Source organism: Peromyscus leucopus, chromosome 4 (genome assembly GCF_004664715.2).
Source record: "Peromyscus leucopus breed LL Stock chromosome 4, UCI_PerLeu_2.1, whole genome shotgun sequence".
NCBI classification, from domain to species: Eukaryota; Metazoa; Chordata; class Mammalia; order Rodentia; family Cricetidae; genus Peromyscus; species Peromyscus leucopus.
In genome coordinates this window covers 44,834,173-44,847,920 of record NC_051066.1, presented here as the reverse complement: position 1 = coordinate 44,847,920, position 13,748 = coordinate 44,834,173, and the positions used below count along the sequence as shown (strand labels likewise).

General features: G+C 42.8%; 1 protein-coding gene across 4 annotated transcripts in view; it reads right to left on the bottom strand.

Moving 5' to 3' along the window:
• B3galt1 (beta-1,3-galactosyltransferase 1) overlaps positions 1 to 13,748 on the bottom strand; it is a 577,829-nt gene that overhangs the window by 35,814 nt on the left and 528,267 nt on the right. For all 4 annotated transcript variants that reach the window (XM_037204848.1, XM_037204847.1, XM_028882019.2 and 1 more), the window contains one exon: positions 13,267 to 13,398. The gene's annotated coding sequence lies outside the window, so the exon portion shown is untranslated. The remainder of the gene's footprint in view (positions 1 to 13,266; positions 13,399 to 13,748) is intronic.

Below are 13,748 nucleotides of genomic sequence, written 5' to 3'. Positions count from 1 at the left end.
ATGAGATGACTAAGAAAACAACAATCCATTTCTAAATCTCTCTCTCAGGTCTTTCCCCCTCTATTCATACTTCCTCCCACAATCTTATTTATTCTCACTCTTCCACCTTCTTGAAGTAATAATCTTTTTTTTTTTGCTCCGTGCAAGCTTTTCTTTTCTTTTTTTCTTTTATTTTATTTTACAGTACCATTCAGTTCTACATAACAGCCACAGATTCCCTTGTTCTCCCCCTTCCTGCCCCCTCCCCTTCCCCCCAGCCCACCCTCCATTCCCAGCTCCTCCAGGGCAGAGCCTCCCCCGAGGACTGAGATCAACCTGGTAGACTCAGTCCAGGCAGGTCCAGTCCCCTCCTCCCAGATTGAGCCAAGCGTCCCTGCATAAGCCCCAGGTTTCAAACAGCCAACTCATGCACTGAGCACAAGACCTGGTACCACTGCCTAGATGCCTCCCAAACAGATCAAACCAATCAATTGTCTCACCTATTCAGAGGGCCTGATCCAGTTGGGGGCCCCTCAGCCTTTGGTTCATAGTTCATGTGTTTCCATTTGTTTGGCTATTTGTCCCTGTGCTTTGAGATGGCTCAGAGGTTAAGAGCACTGACTGCTCTTCTAGAGGTCCTGAGTTCAATTCCTAGCAACCACATGGTGGCTCACAACCGCCTAATGAGATCTGCTGCCCTCTTCTTGTATGCAGGCATACATGTAGATAGAATACTGTATATATAATAAATAAATAAGTTAAAAAAAAAGAAAGGCAAAAAGCTCAGAGGCAAAATGTAATTAAAGAGAGATGGGATACTTTAAGTTAAGAAAAACTGGCTATAAACAAGCCAAGCTAAGGCTGGGCATTTCTAAGTAAGAGTAAGTCTCTGTGTATTTATTTCCGGGAGTCTAATTAGTGAGAAAGAGGAGAGTTTATATGAGCGAGAATTGTTGAAACCGAGGTTGGATAAAGCACAGGGACAAATAGCCAAACGAATTGAAGTAATAGTCTTAATGTCTGGGCCACAGATATTACCTCAAGTCCTTTATGGGACATTTTAAGAACATGGTTGCTTATTCTGGAAAAAGTCAGGTGGTTTTAAAATTGAGTATATCCAAAAGATAGGGACGTTGAGAGCAGATGAAGGACTACACAATGTAAATTGTAATTACATTATAATTACTCGATTTGCTTATGAATACTGAACCCTCTCTTTGAGCTTCAGACAGATGTCACCACAGATGCAACCCATAACAATAGGAGTTTGCACTAGTTGCTGGGATGCTGGGTGTACAGTCTTCAGCCATGCTGGATTAAATTGTTAATAAAGGTGCTGCTGAAAACTGTTAGGAAGAATGATGAAAACAAGGGTCAATCATGGGAAGGTTCCCATGAGTTAGTGCATCCAAGATAGTGTTGGGATTGCAAAGCACTGGCGAATAACTGGTCTTGGGTTATGTGCAGTTCTCAATAGGGATGACATTATTTTAAAAGATGTATTTAATTTTTGTTTATGTATGTTTGTGTCTGTGTTAATTCATGTGTATTGCATGCATGTGGGTGTGGCAGAAACCAGATGATGATGTCTTATCTCTTGGAGCTGGAGTTATGGGCGATTGTGAGTTTCCTGATGCAGGTGCTTGGAACCCAACCTGAGCATTCTAAAGAGCCATGTCTCCAGCCTCAGTGATGAATTTACTTTTGAAGAGAAATTTCTCCTGTTCAAACTAGTCTTTGTCTTTTATTTGATTACCAGCAGATTCAGAATATAGATACTGGCTGCTCAGGGTTCACCATGTTATTACAACCGGCTCGTAGCAGAAGCCAGGGCCAAGGCTAGGTTGATTGACTTACACGCCACTTGTCTTAGCTTCAGGCCACACTGCTTCTTCCTGGGAATCAAGTCTAGTCAGCAAATCAATTAACTGTGCACATGTGTTTTTAATCAAACAGACTGATCTTTTGACTTGTTAATTTAAAAATCAAAGAGATTAAACCAGCTCTTCATGAAAACATAGGTGAAGAAGAACTTATTTATTTTTGCCCCAGACTCTCAATTTTGGCCATATGGGAGTCAATCCTTGGTGTAGCACAAGGCACCACTGGATCTATGCAAACCTTTCCAGAGTGATCAGGGCTGGCAGCATCATTTTCAGAGGTGTAGGACAATGTGCCCAGATTGATGGGGTAGTTCCAACTTGCAGGCAAACCCACAGTACATGAACATCTTTTTCCTCAGCTGGAAACTTGGAAGTATTTTCCTGAATGCTTAAGAAACTTGGTCCTTGGCTTTCCTCTCTGACCAACATTGCTCTTTTTAAACATGAATCCTTATCCTACCTCATTCCCATTCACTGTCCTTCTTCCTCCAGACCTTGACAATGGTCTTCTTGCCCCATCGCTTCCCTACTCCCAGCCCTGCTCATCGGTTTGTGAAAAGGCCTGATCCCTGTGCAGCTTGTCACTCAGGAACCTGCTCTAGTGTTAAGGCTAGGGAGAATTCACTTTTTCTTAGTCATTTGCACGCATGTCCCCAGGCCATGACCTTCAGGTGGAATGATGAGAGGTGAGAAAGACAGGGAGACATGATCTAGTCATCTATCCACTGAACTTCCACACAAATGTCAGAGCTTAGCTAGGAAAGGCTGCTTATCCTTTCTGTGGGGGCCTCCTGCCTAAAAGTCTCTCAATGCCCTCTAGAGTCTAGGGCAGTGGTTTCTCAACCTTCCTAATGTTTTGACCCTTTAATACAGTTCCTCAGGTGGTGACCCCCAACCATAAAACTGCTTTGTTGCTACTTCATAACTGTAATTCTGCTACTGTCATTTACTGTAACTTAAACATCTAATATACAGGATATCTGATAGGTGACCCCAAAGGGGTCACGACTCACAGATTAAGAACCACTTCTTTAGAGTCTAGAGAATTCTTTCTTCTCCTCACTGAAGTTTTTATATCATAGACCCAACACCTGCTCTCCTGGCCTTTTCCTGCCGGAAAGAGCTGCCCCTCACAGTGTGCTCTACTTGCTCACAGCCCAAGTCGCTCACTCATCCTTCAGAGCACTGGCCCTCTTCGGGCTTCTCCTTCTGATCGTGTTTTCTATCTCATCCTCCTACACTCTGTCTCTCTTTCTCCTACTTGTCTCAGAGGACTGTTCTACGCTAGACCATCTTGTCTAGGCCTATTTGTAAACTGTAGCCTGAGTCTCAGGTGATGGCAAGGGTAGAGATGAGGCCACCGGGCATGAACAGCACTGAAAGAGACTTGCAAGGGTAAGGAAAGGAGGGACCCAAGGGCTCAGGCCAGATGCAGCAAAATGAAACTAATGCTTACAGTGAGGCTTCACCTTCTAGTTTCTGTCCTGCTCCAACTTCAGATAGAGTATTTATATAGCTATGTATGTTACAAATCATGTCTCTAGCCGGGCAGGATGATATCTGTGAGTTTGAGCCTAGCCTGGTCTACATAGCAAGTTTTAGGCTAGCCAGGGCTACATAGTGAGATCCTGTTTCAAAAGAAAGCCTGTAAAATGTCTGATATAGTGAGTAAAACATAACTGACATTCAGTAAGTTATTAATATTATATTGTTGCTCTTCAAGAGCTAAAGTGACTTCAAGCAATAATAAGGGAATTGGTTTGGAACAAGGGAGTGAGATCCCTTTTAGAGAAGCAGAAATGGTTTTTGATAAAATTCTGTGTTATTTATGATTTACAAATTATTCCCGTCAGTTGTGAGGGATGTCACAACTTATTATGGTCACCAGTTTTGAAACTTGAGCATATTAGTGTAAAGACCTGAATTCCAAGTGAGCCACACACTACTCTTGGAAACCTTGGTAGTCCAGTTTTCTAATCTGCAAAGTGAAGGTTCAAAGAAGCCAAGCATCCAGAGTTGTTTCTAGTTCAAGTGAGATATGACATTGCATGCAAAGCTCCCTCACCACACAGCACACAGCACACAGTAACCACTGCATAATGATCTCCCTAGTTAGAATTGTGAAAACGAGAGTGGATTCAAGTTCAGCCGTATAAAAGTATCATTTTGTCTACTTGCCTTATGATTTACTTTCCTAATTGACAAAGAAAAGGACACAGTTGAACTGCTCAGCTGGGACTGTGCAACTGTGACTAACTCAGCTCTTATGTAGAGAGCACAGGGAAAGGTCACCCATCACTACAGTTGGTCTCATCAACCAAGTGACCTCTCCTGATCAGATTTCTGACTCTTTCAAAAGCCCACAGACAATGTTCCATGCTGTGGTTGCTCATTAATTCATAAGGCAATTCATCAAACACTAGATACATTTCATTAGAGTATGAGGAATATTTTTTGCCATTAAGGAAGATTATAGAAGTCGTTTCTGGAGTGGTGGGTAGACTAATTCAGGAAGGACAGTTTTCTATTACCATGATCAGGGACTTCAGGTCTATGCTGACTCATTCAGCCAGTATCTGCAGAGCCATGGTCTCTCTTCAGGCTTTGAGCTCTGGGTGCAGGAAGTCAAAGCTGAACCATGGTGTTCACAGCTGAACATGAGGCTCTCTTGGTAGCTGAATAAATATTTGTAGAGCCGCCCGGGAAATAAGCCTATACTTATTCTAAGTGTTGTTAGAGACCTTAGAACACCTTGCCCTAAGAGAGCAGGGAGGAAATGATAACTTTGGCAGTGACAGGTTTATGGTCTGCAGAAATCTCTCCTGTGCTTCCAGAATCCTCTGTGCAGATTCCCTAGAGACTAGTGACATCTGCTGAGAATAACTGTCACTGATTCCCAGGAAAGCACACCGTGATGTGGGCGAACCTGACTCAACAGCTGCCCTTGGTGCTTTTTCAAACATCTGAAACCCAGGAAATGTGAAATGGGATACTTTCCAATCCAGTGTGCTCAGTGGTTGAGGCAGAGTGGGGAGGAATTTGATTAGAGCCCATTCAAGGCCCTAAACAAACACACCATCAGAAAAGCCAAGTGTGGGACAGCATCTCAGAGTGTATGTGTCCTCTGTAAACTCTGCCACAGTGGTGTTTGTGAGCCTGAACTGCTCTGCCCAGAACATGAAGCTTGACTGTCTTATTACAAAGGACATTTTGTAGGTTACACTGGAAAACTGTTCAATTTTCAAATATTCCTATATTGTATATAAGTCCATGCCTCTCATCCCTTCCCTGGCCTCCAGCCTCCCCTTGACTTTATTTAGTACCACCTATCATCTCCTCAACGTCCTCAGCCCGCCCCTGATGGGGACTTTCCTCAGAAATGCTTGGCCCTCAGAGATCTTTCAGGGTTTAATGAAGATGATACGGCTTGTCTCCCCCAACTGTTTGCCGAGTCCAGGGACGGAGTCTATCTCATTGTCTCTTATTATTTATCTTCTTTGGGTGCTGGCTTAGATGCTTGGAGAACTGTCTGAGAGGAAGCTATTCATCAACATCAGAGGTCCATGTGCCCATGCTTTGGTCTCCTCCTTGGGCTCTGAAGTTATGGAGGAAGCTGTGCCAGGTGTTGGTACCAAGACAGGGGATGCACATGCCACAAGCTCCCATAACTGAGCTCATTGAGCACATAGAACAAGATGGGGTTCAGGTGACCCAGCAGAGTCCTACTGTGTAATTCAGGCCTAAAGTCACTAGAGAACACGAGGCTGGGAATTATGGAAGCCAAGTATAGAAAGAACCAGTCTTCTGCCCTGTCAGAAAAATCCAACTTGAGGGAAATCGGTGACTCTAGTCCACAATCTGAGGCAGGAGAAATGGTGTGGACATTAAGGTCTTGGTGTACAGCACCAAAAGGAAGGCACAGAGGATAACTGTGAATAGTTTGCTCTGATTTGTCATGGCCCAAAGTCTTTATAAGTATTTAGTTTAAAAGAAAAACGAAACAGCCTTCCAACTTCACAGTGGCTGTTGAATTCTTGACCCTGTAATTTGACAGAGATCTTTTCAGTACCTGGAGAAATTAAAAGCGGATTTAAGGAAAGTGACTCAGAGCCCTTCTCCAAGTCCTGGAAAGACTCAGAGGAGAGGGTCCTCCAGAGGGAAGAGTGGGGTGCATTCTGAACTTTCTTGAGCAAAGCAGACCCAATGTTAAATCCTCATTGCAGGACTGAGAATAAAAGGATGATGGGAGAAAATCATTTAGCTGTGGGCTATAGGACAGTGTGGGGTTGTCAAGAAAACTGACTCTGGGCAAATGCCTTTGGTTTACTGTAGGGAAAATTAAAGCTTATTTGGAATAAGCAAATGAAGGATTTGGAAGCTGTTTTAAGTGATTCCTATGGTGTCAGAGTGCAGGGTATCTCATGTCCTTCATGGACACCCTATGTAATGTGCCTTTAGCATGCCTACAGTCTTCTAGTCCTCCTGTCCCATCCTTCATCTGACCTTCTCATCTATCCTCCTCTGCCTCCCAAGTCATTTTCTACCCACTAGAAGCCTCTTTGGGCCTCTGTTGAAGTCTCTTGTGCAGGGGGCCTTGCTCCATTGGGAACCTAATGGTTTATCAGAAAAGAAATTAACACAATTCTACCAGAGGCTGCTACTGGTGCCTCTCTGGGAAGGCATCTATGTCTTTTTTCCCTTCTCCCTCTCAAACTTTTTCCCTCTTTCCTTTTTCTTTCATTCTTCTCTTTTCTATTTCTGGGGACTGAAGCTACCCCTTGATAAGCACGTGCTCTACCACCGAGCTACAACTTCAATCATCTTCTTCATTTTGAGATAGGATCTCATAAGTTACCCAGGCTGGTCTTGAACCTATGATCCTCCTGCTGCAGCCTCCTGAGTAGCCAGGATTGCAGAACTACGTTAGCAGGCCTGGCCAACCTTGTATCTCAACAGGAGTTCTTTGGAAGTTTATTTGGAAAGCACAAGGATGGATTTATCTTACAAGTGTCATAGCTCATTCATGGTACAGTTGTCTCTGAACGGAGGAAGAGGGTAGAACGGCCTGGAATTCCCTAAAGCACTGAGGTAGCAACCTCCTCCTTTTATTGACAGGCTCCTCACCTGAAGTGAAGCCTAATGCTTCTACATTTCCTTCTTTGCTTATGCTGTGTACTTGCTATTTCTCCTTACCACTCTAGACAGAGCTTAACCGTGATGTCCACATCTATCTTTCAAAAAAAAAAATAACATTTCAATGTATTTTTAGGAGTCTTTGAACACTGACTATGTTCAGGCATTTTTTTTTTTTTTTCTGAGCCCTTTAGGTTTTTTAACTAATTTAGCTTCTAGAACTCTCAGAGGTAGGAAATTCTATATCCACTTTAAAGATAAGATACTAAGTTATAAAACTATGTCTAAGGTTACAGGTAAGTGAACAGCCAAGCTAGAATAGAAACCCAGGCTGACTATCCCCCAGCAACTGCATTGTGACCATGACATAGGCTATATCACCGGTACCTACTCTATCACCTAGGAGGCAGTCACTGTTTCTGGTTTTCCTTTCTTCTCTTTTATTAGCATTCTGAACCCACCCCTGCAGCTGCCCAGTGTCCTGATGTCATTTTACGTAAAAGCCTCTAAGAAAAAAACCCTCCCCCGCCATGAGGTGTGCACACCTCTGCTCCCCCCTTGTCTCTCTCTTCCTCTCTCCCTCTTTGCCTATCTTTCTCTCTTTCTATTATAATAATAGAATCCACTTCACATGGATGCAGTGCCTGGGGTGTGAGTGACTTCCCATGTGCAGTAGCCCACCACCGAATCTACATGACGTCTCTGTCTCTCACGGGCTATGGGGCACCTTGGCAAGGCCAGCCAGGGCCTCCCGCCACTGGATCATAAAGTCTTTGGTGGTGAATTTTCCAAGTCCACTCAGCTGGGTCATAATACTCAGATATTTGGTCAAACGATTATTCTGAAATTTGTCTGTAAGGGAGCATTTGGAAGAAATTTACATAGATGTGCATTGTCCTATCAGAAGGGTGTGACTCAGCTAATCATTTATTTGCAGGTCCACACAAAACAAAAAGCAAGTATTTCCAGTCACTGTCTTCTCGCTTCAGTGGCAACAACAGCTCCTCCAGGCCTTCCAGCTGTGTGTTTGGAGTTGGATGGTATTTCTCTCCTGAGTCTCCAGATTGTATGGACTTCTCCATCCGATTCTGTACTCATGAAGTATATACACCAATATACTGCCAATTGGTTCTGTTGCTCTGGAAAACTGACTCAGTGAACCTTTTTGGCTTATAAGTTCCTGAAGGTTAAGTTCTAGGACCTCTTCTTTCCCAGTCTGAATTTTGTTTGTTTTCTAAGGAAAATTTTTCTAATAACCATCTGTACCTAATAACCATCTGCATGCCAATAATGTCTCTTGGATTCACAGTCTAGCTCAAAAGTTTCTACAGTGCCCTGGGCTCATATAGCTAGTTGAATGCTTGAATGTACACTTGCATATCTCAGGGATAACTGGATGCAACATGCACAAAAGCAGATTCATGACCCCGGTTCTCTTCAGGGTTCCCTGTGTCTATGAAATATCCCTCTGTGTCTGGAAGACCGAAATACTCGTAACTGCCCTTATCTCTGTTCCTAATCCACCAGCATGCCCCTCCAGTCACTACAGAAAGGTCTCCTATGTTTACTTCTCTCTGGAATCACCCCCTCCTGTACTCTGCTATGAGGAGCTCCTTCTCGACTCCTCTGGGGTGACCTGCAGTCACAGTGATCTTCCAAACCTGCCAAGCCCATCAAGTCACTCAGGGCCAGGTTCCCCTGAAAACATTCTGATCTTATCAAAACCACAGGGTGGCTCCCAGGACTCCATATGGCCTCCTCCCGCACCAGAACTCTTGCTGTCTACGCTACAGTGACTCTGACGTCTTCAGTTTCTCAGAGTGCTTCCCTCCTACCATATAAGTCCTTTCCAAATACTATTTAAAATTTATTATTTTAGTTTTTTAAAATCTAGAACATTCTTCCAAAGTCGTAGTTACCACACCAAGGGGCACTTTCAAGGGAGGTTTTAGATGTCCTTCTAAGAGGCTAATCAGGTTCCTTTATCTTACAAGATCATAATATTTATCTAAATTAATATGAACACTGACAGATACAATGTATTGAGTGTTAAAGTTCAAGCATCAACCACAGTGCTAATGATTGCACAATCACGATATTTAAATATCATCTAACTAAATTTACAACAACATCTGAGAGACAGGCAATAGCATCCTTGCTATTTTGTAGGAAGAACAGAATAGGCCAAGTGATATGCTGAGTGTACTTTCAGTTCTGTGATCATTTAATTCTGAACACTTGGATTTTCCCACAGGACTTTGGGTTTGGAGTGAGCTAAGGCCAGATCTGTTACTGATCAGTCCTGTTAGAAGCCAGCTTGGCATGTAAAATGTGCCCACTATGTACCTGCTGATTGGGATAATGAGTATTTGAATGAGTAATGAAGTAGGACACATTTTCATATGGAAACTAACTGGGTTTTCCTTTTGTTCTACAGTCCAAATCAGTCACCTATGAGATTGTTTACAAAATTCTGGACAGATGCTTGCAAATGAGAAAAATGGCATTCATAGTCCTGGAGATGGTGTAGAGCATCCTCCAGTCTTCATTTTGATGACCATCTGTTCCACTTCCAAATGAGGCACCAATTCAGTTTAACTCACAGTTAAAGATGAGAGGGGCCCCCCCACCCTTCTAGTCTTCTGGGGCTCTTAGAAGGGAAGAATAGAGGAACTCACACTCACAATGACACACGGATATGTGCATCTTGTATTAGATAAGTGTAAAACTGCAGTTTTTCAAGAAGCCTCAATTTCCTGAGTCTAAACATGAGAGGGCTATTTCTTACTTGTGTAACAGCCTAGTGTGGTTGTAATGCTAGCCCAGATCCTTTTTCCTTTGGTGATTCAGGAGTCCAGCTTCCTCTTGCTGGGGCTCCCAAGTACTGCTGCCCCAATTCTCCCACTGTGTGTAACAAAAGGGCCTGGGAAAGTGTGTTTGCTTCCTCAAAATTCTGGCCCCAAATTAAGTACATGATCTCTACTTACTTCTCTTTGTTAGAAAGACCAGCTCTAAAGACTACTAGGGAAGGCTAGAAAATGCTATTTGTCAGTCCAGAAAGAAAATAAAAAGGGAAACTAGATGAGTGAATTTCTGGGTGTCTGCTCCACCCAATCAAGCAAGGCAAAAGAATGCCTGAAATCAGCACACAGAACATTGGAAGGTGGACTGGGAAGCTCTTGAGTAACTTGCAACATCTAAAAGGACTGTGGTTAAGGAAAAAATAGGGAAGTTCTTGATAGGAAAAAGTAACATGCAACAGTCATAACCAAAAGGAACTGAGGTTGATGCCAAGAGAGATGAGGGCAGGAAGGAGTGAGGGCAGGAAGAGGTGAGTCCAGGGAGGGAGGGAGGATGGGGAGGGACTGAAGACAGGAAGGGCGGAAGGAGGGAAAAGGGAAGTCAGCCTTTGTATGTGTCAGAGTCAAACAGAAATTATTTTAATACTCCTTTTGTCTTGCTTTTTCCTTCCTTCCTTTTCTAAGTAATTAAATAACCAACAGATCCAACCCTTCACCACAAGTATCTTAGCCCCTAATGTGAAGATATGAAATAATTAGAGGATTTGCTGTGTAAGGGGTTTAATGCCATAGACAACTTCTGTTTTCAAGACTGAGCTAATTATAGAGGATGAGGCTGAACAAAGGGAAGGCATGCAATTAGCAGCGTAGTGCTTCCTGCAAGGCAGCTTGGTCCAGGAGCTTTGCTGAACTGTGTCTGTATTAGACCAACAGTCATTTGGGGTTCATCTTTTAGAAGAATCCTTTGAAGACTTTAGAAACTCCAGATTTGGCCATCTTGTACCTCACTGTGGTGATGGATTGTAGGACTTTAAAATCTATTCCAATGGGAGAGGGCAAATAGAAGGCTCATATGGAGAAGCCTGGTGTTTGGGTGCTCTCCCACTCCGTGGCTTGGTGATGTATTCAGTGATTTTCTTCTTTTAATCAATTTGCAAATCTTTTTGATTTTTTTTGATTTTTTTTTACTTTTTTTTTTATTTTTTTCATAAAAGTTGATTTGATGCTACAAGAACGCTGAATCAGTGATGTGCTCCTCTCCCTCCGAGCCAGTAAGGCAACATGTGTCTAGTGAGTTCAGGATAGAAGTACTCTGTCTATCCAGTGGTCTGGAGGTATCATCTTAAGAAATGAATGCATGCACACAGCAATGCTTGCGTCTGAGTGAGTGTGGATGGGGCAGTATTCTGCTTGCAAACAAGATCTTAAATGCAAAAGACAATCCCCTGCTATGTAAACACTAAAGCTTCCGTGAAGAGTCCTTTAAAAGTTCGTACTTTTTCCTGGATTTTGCTGGCAGAAATGAGCAGTTGATATGAAAAGTTAAGAGTTCAAAAGCTGCCCAATATTACTCATTATTCATTGGAAAATATTGTGGGCTGCCCTTCCTGGTCTTCAGTACAGCTCAGTCTGAGTTGAAAAGAAGAAAACCCTTCCCTCCCAAACAGGCATGAGGATGGCATTATCACATCAATAGCCCACATGCAAAGTTCTTGATAAAACCCTCACCATCTAGAGGCATGCGATAAAATGTGAGAGTTTGATTTGGGTAAACAAATCAAAGGCATTTTCAGTCAAGCTACTTAATCTGTTTAAGGCACTGCCAGAAATATAAACATCAGAGGAGCCAAGCATTGAGGCAGCTTGGGGTAGGAAAAAAATCTCTGAAGATTGCTCCTTTTTCCTAATTTACTATAATCTAGTCACATTGGCCTTCATTCAGTGCTGGGAGGCAGCCAGGACTAAGACTTCTGGTTTTAACAACCCTATGATTTATCCTTGGTCCTCTTTGCAGATACCTCTTGGAATGGGCAGGGCAGAATCAGTTCTATACAGCATTAACAAAAGCTCCCTCACCGGGCTAGTTTGATACAGTTGATCATGCTGTTCACTGTGGATTGCTGGGGCCCTTTGAGCCACAGAGGCGGCAATTGACAGAGGAATCATATCTTGAGTCAGATCAGCAGACAGACTGCCCCAGAGAATGGCATCTATGATGCCTACTGAAAGTGAGGTGTATGGCAACAGTTCTCTGGGCTCTCATACCTCTGCTGGCTTCCTGTTCTACAACAGGGTGTAGTCACTGACAGCCTGAGCACGTGTGTTTCTTTCTGGTGTTTGTCACAGTTAGTAGTTGTCTTATTGGTTTGTTTAGTTTTGTTTTTAGTTATGGCTCTTAGACTAAAGGATATAGCTGGATGTGTATAATTGCTGTTCGAACACAAAGAGAAAGGACCGAAGTGTACTGGCATGTTGTTGAGTTTGATTTTGGAGCATCAGCTTGCTGGGAAGGAAGTCAGTGCTGTCTCCCACCTTGCACTGGCAGCTGTCCACATGGTCCAGCTGCCACTTAGAAGGCACTTGGAGAAAGCTGATCAGTTCATGGATAAGGAAATTGTAGTTTAGACAGGACACAAGATCAGTCACTACAGGTCACAGGAAGGTGACGGGTAAGAAGCAAGCAGAATCTAGTGTTCTTTTGAGAGGACTGTGCTCTTTTCCCAAACCACATTGCAGAATGTTTATAAGCAATTTTATTATCTTATGCTATTTAGGGCAAATCACATACAAGGGTGTTTTCCTTCTTATTCCTTTCAGAAAAATATTTTAACAATTGTTTACATTTTATATATTTTTAATAACCCCACCATCATTCATTTTTATATACAAATTTCTTATGTTCAACTGAAATAAAAAGTGACTGAAATACAATTGCCTTGTGAGGCAAGGTTATTTCAGCAAAGATTCAAGAACCAATTAGCAATGGCCTTGGAGGGATGGATTTTAAATAGAAATTGTCTCAGGTCACCTGAAGGAAATCGGTGGTCTGAAAGAGTTCATTTTTAAGGGGCCATTTACTACAACCAGTCCAAAGTGTCAAAGACATCTATATAAATATGGCTTTTAAGGCTGAATTACTTAAGCTATGATTTTTCTCTTGTCTTTCACGGCAAGGGTATTTTACATACACGTTAGGATTCAATTAAATAAATAAAACTTCATATCGGCCACAGTTTCATATCGGCCACAGTAAAGCCAAAGGCTTAAGGAGGGCCAGAAATACCATTCTCTAGTGCAACAGCCTCACTTTCTGAGTGATGACCAAACACATCCAGAGCGGGTAATAAAATGAAGGTCAACACTTCTTTTCACTCACTAGCTATTAGAGGATGGCTTTGGATCTTATAGCATTGTGGTGACTTTCCTCTGTGGCCAGCTCCACACAACTGAGCAGGAAGCTCTTCTCCTACCTGCTGGACCAAGCCTGCCACCTCTGCTTTCTTTTCACCCCAGCTGCAGAGAGCATCTGTCACAGTCTCCATTGGTGGGCAGAGATTTGAGAAACTTATTCCAGAAGCTGCTGTCCATCAACTTGCAGAATCCTAAGGAGACATCAGAAAGAGGGAAAACTTTATATATAATAGAAGTTAATTGGATTTGAGAGAACAAAGAATTCCCTAATTTAAAAAGATTTCTATTTAGCAGAATGGGATATGGGTACACTTTGAATACAAGATTTAAAAGTTTAAGAAGAATAAAAGAGAGTTTGAGCCAGTTCTAGGGCGGCAGGCATGTAAGGTCAGGTGAGTCGGACAAAGGAGAAGCAGTCTGGGTGTGAGGTGACAAGGACTGTGTCTGTCTAGTGACCATGTGACCTGCTGGAGAGTCAGCTGTGACTCAGGCCAAACTGATGGTTGTCATTGATGCCATAAAGGAAAAATGTACGATTTCA